The 4,820-nt window shown below is 33.9% G+C and overlaps 1 pseudogene; it reads left to right on the forward strand.

The window, feature by feature from the left end:
• The first annotated feature begins 306 nt into the window (after positions 1-306).
• Positions 307-4,820, forward strand: part of LOC102757073 — a 16,536-nt pseudogene continuing 12,022 nt past the window's right edge.

Genomic DNA, 4,820 nt, shown 5'->3' on the forward strand with positions numbered 1-4,820 from the left:
ATCTACAGGAAGAAAAACAGAAGCTATCTTTGGGAAACAAAAATAGGACTGATTTGTTTCTCTGTTTCTAATTATTGCTAAAATTTAAGGAACTGAAACAAAATAATATCCATGAAATAAGTATTATTTAGACACCAGTCCTGTTTTCACAAATCATCCCTTTGAATGAGTGTCATCTACAAAGTGTGACATTTAGTCATGGGGATTCAAATTAGATGCAGCATTTGACACTTACCATTGATTGCTAATGAAATGAAACATATGCCAGGCATATGGTCATTTATTCACACTTATATTTCCATCACGATGGCAACATATTGTGACCACCCCTACACCTACGCCAATGCAATACAGTTATGTATCGATAGGTAATACAGTGTAAATTCACTCTAATGCCAGCTTGCAGGTGTTGAACAAGTTAGATCTATCTGGGATCATAGTCAATAAAGTCTACTTAATATTGTCCTGAAGTATCCTATTCTCTGGAAACTTGGATACTTAAACATCTTCATAGAAAGTACCAGTAGAGCACAGTAAATAACTGGATATTTGGGAAGGCAGAATGGTAGAGTTGTTAAGAGTTCTGGTGTCAGAGTGAAGGGTGTTCAGACTTCATTAATCACTAACTATGAATATTTGGACAAGTTATGAAATCTCCCTGAGCCTTAGTTACCTAATCCATTAAAAAATACCAATCTTTAAAGAATTAGTGAAATGTATGTAAAGTACCTAGTGCCTATGCCTTCCACACAGTTATCTTATCCGTTGAAGAATAATACCAATCTTGTAAGAATAAAGTGGAATGTATGTAAAGTACTTAGCACTGTGTCTTGCACACAGCAGAAACAAAATAAGGGGTACCACCCTCCTTTGTCCTGTGGGCAATCAGATCAAAACACAACTCCTATGTATTTAATGTACTAGCTAAGTGCAAATGTATTGTTCAACATGCCTAAGTTAAGATGATTTACCAATTTGCATCACTGAATGTAAATTTTTAGGACTCTGAAAGATCCTAAAAAGGGAGTAACACAATCACAAATTTTAATTATGAATTAGAAGTCCATTTATTAAAACAATATCCAAGAAGGAATAAACAGTTCTGCAATGATGTAACTGAGTGGGTTTAATTGTAGAAGAGAAGCTGCAAGGTTTTAGCATTAGATTCCCCAAAGCCTCAAAAGTGGAGAGCTCTACCATGAATGTATCTTTATTAATAACAAAAATAATAAGTGCTAGTATTTATTAAGTGCTTATGATAAGCCACACACTGAGATAATTACTCTACATAAACTATTTCTTGTAATTTTTACAACAATATGAAAGATATGTATGAGCTACATTTTACAAGTTTACTCAGGTCATCAAAGGCTAGGATTTAAAAGAGTAATATTGACAGTTTTTTACTATATTTACTTGACATATCACTACTCACTTTTGCAGGATCTTTAGTCCTGAAAATATCATCTCAATATTTGTCATTGCTTCTAATAATAAAAGTTTATTATGTACCAGGTACTATTTTAAGTATTTCATATTCATTATATCTTGTAATCCTCACTATTGCTATAGGAAATTAATTTTCTTATGCCAAGGTCACAAATAAAGAAATTCTATGTATCAAGAATAGATTTTAATAAAGGATTGCAAATACCATATTCCTCTAAATGTTGATGCAGCTAGCAAAACTGTAAGATCTGAAAATAAAGATTTTCATAAAAGCTAATTATTTGCAAACATGTAAGTAAAAAAAAAAAAGAAATTCTAGCAACAAGACAAGATCAAAATTTGAACCCATATGTGCTCGACTCCAAAGCACTTGCTCCTAGCCACTATACTTTGTCTTTAAATATGTTTGTGTCTATTAGAAAGGGGAGTGGAGTGGGAAGTGATAAAAATCACATTGATTGCCTGTTGATTGCCTGTCTTTAAAAGGTTCTGTACCAAAAAAAGAGAGAGAAAGAATATAACATAGCCAAGGACAAAAACATAGCACAAACATGCACAAACAATATCAATAAAGCAAAATTTCTATGTGAGCTGAAGCTAAAATATGTTAAAAAATTAAAAAGACTGCTTTAATTTTTTTTTATCTACATTTGAGACAAAAAGAACAAAAATTAGCACGGTAACTGCTTGGATCAAATGGTGTAGTATTACCAAGTGACAAAAAGTAAACAAAAGGGCAAACTTCTTTTTTTCTTCTTCCTTTTCCATCAGAGTGGCCTTCAACTTGAAAGGGTAGGGGAAATGCGGTCTAAAAGGGCATTCTAAAATAGACAAATTGTAAGAGAACACTGTCACTTTAAATTACATAAAAGTATGAATTCAAATGAATTCCATCTCAATGTGACAAAAAGAATCTTATGGATGTACCAGTAAACACAGGACTATTCTGGAAATCTCTCAATGCAATAAAATAAGCATATATGTTCCAGGTACATTACTGATCTATTTGGCATTACAAGAGATGATTCAAACAAGAGTCCCTTCCCTCTAGGGCTCATAATGTGGTTGAGATATTTTCAAAACAAACTGCAAAGCAATTTGTGATGTGGTGTGTGTGTGTGTGTGTGTGTGTAAAATTTGATAATTTTGACTTAGAAGAGAGAGGAATCAATTCCTTCTAAGAGATCTTAAGAGGACTAATAGTGAATATCTTATCTAATCTGGATTTTAAAAATAGGTAAGATCTCATCAGGTAGAATGGATTGAAAGGATACATTAAGTCGATGAGAATGCCCCAGTCATGTCATTGGAGTACTGAGGTGGAAAAGTACAGCATTACCGGGAGAAGTGTAAATGGTGGAGTTTTTAAGAGAAAATCAAGAATGATAGATTATACAGGACACTAGAGAGTAAGATAGGAATTTGTTTTATCACTGTATACACAACATGATGTCTAGTAAAGATTAGTACCAAATAAATAAAGGACAGCAAATAAGAATTTGAATATAAGAAAGGCCAATACAAAATAGTAAAGGGAGCAATTCAACAAGAAGATATAACTCTGGTAAACATATGCACCCAATACAGGAGCACCCAAATACATAACAAAACTTCTGGAAGATATCAAGGGAGAAATCAATAGCAATATAGTCATAGTATGGGACTTTAATACACCAGTGACACCACTGGATAAATCTTCTAAACAAAAAATCAGCAAAGAAACAGCAATCCTAAATGACTCAATAGATCAGGTGGACTTAACATCTTCAGAACATTTCACCCCAAATCTACAGAATATACATTCTTCTTCAATGCACATGGGACATTTTCAAAGATAGACCATATATTAGGACACAGGCAAACTCTCTTCAAATTCAAGAGGATAGAAATCAAAACAAGTATCTTTCAGATAACAATGGCAGAAAACTAGAAATCAACTACAATGAAAAAAAATCAAACATTTGGAGGCTAAATAGCATGCTATTAAACAATGATTGGGTTACCAAAGAGATCAAAGAAGAAATAAAAAGCATCCTGGAAACAAATGACAATGAAAACACAAAAATCTCTGGGACACAATGAAAGGAGTCCTGAGAAGGAAGTTCATAGCTCTACGCCTACCTCAAAAAACAAACAAAAAAACTGCTAATAAATTATCTAACCTTGCAACTTAAAGAATTAGAAAGAGAGCAACAAGAAATGCCCACAGTATGCAGAAGGAAGGAAATAATAAAGATCAGAGCAGAAATGAATGACATAGAGACCCCCCCAAAAATACAAAAGATCAATGAAACCAAGAGCTGGTTCTTTGAAAGGATAAAGACGATTAATGAATCTCTCACCAGGCTCACCAAGAAACAAAGAGAGAGGACCCAAATAAACAAAATCAGAAATGAAAGAGGTGAAGTAACAAGTGACCCTACTGATATACAAAGGATTGTAAAAAAAAATACTATGAACAGCTCTACTCCAACAAACTGGACTACCTCAACAGAATGGAAAAATTCCTAGAAAAATACAAGCTTCAAAAACTTAATCAGTAAAAATCAAAAAACCTGAATAGGTCAATAACTACTGATAAAATTGAAACAGTAATCAAAAAGATTCCAGTAAACAAAAGCCGTGGACCAGATGGCATCACAGGGGAGTTTTACCAAACATTCAAAGAAGAACTAAAACCAATCCTTCTCAGTCTACTCCAAAAAAATTCAAGATCTTTCTATGAAGTCAACATTACCCTAATACCAAAACCAGATAAAGATACCACAAAGGAAGAGAATCACAGGCCAATATCCCTAAGGAACATAGATGCTAAAATCCTCAACAAAATTCTATCAAACCGGATCCAGCATTACATTAGAAAGATCATACACCATGACCAAGTGTGATTTATTCCAGGGATGCAAGGCTGGTACAATATCTACACGTCAATAAACGTGATACACCATATAAACAAATTGAGAGACAAAATCAAATAATCATATGAAAAGGTATTTGACAAAGTCCAACACCCTTTTCTGATAAAAACGCTCAGCCAAGTGGGAATAGAAGGATCATACCTGATATAATAAAAGCTTATATGACAAACCTACAGCCAACATCATACTCAATGGGCAAAAACTAAAAGCATTTCCCTTAAGAACAGAAACAAGACAGCAATGCCCGCATTCACCACTCCTGTTCAACATACTACTGGAACTGCTAGCCAAAACAATCAGACAAGGAGAAATAAAAGGCATCCAAATTGGTAAAGAAGAAGAGAGAGAACCAAGATGGCGGCGTAGGGTGTAGACCTGTGCGTGCTGCCTCACACAACATCATTGAAAGTACCAACTATAAGACAAACAACAACCAATCAGAACTGTGGGAAA

Source organism: Myotis davidii, unplaced genomic scaffold, assembly GCF_000327345.1.
Source record: "Myotis davidii unplaced genomic scaffold, ASM32734v1 scaffold1270, whole genome shotgun sequence".
Classification (NCBI taxonomy): domain Eukaryota; kingdom Metazoa; phylum Chordata; class Mammalia; order Chiroptera; family Vespertilionidae; genus Myotis; species Myotis davidii.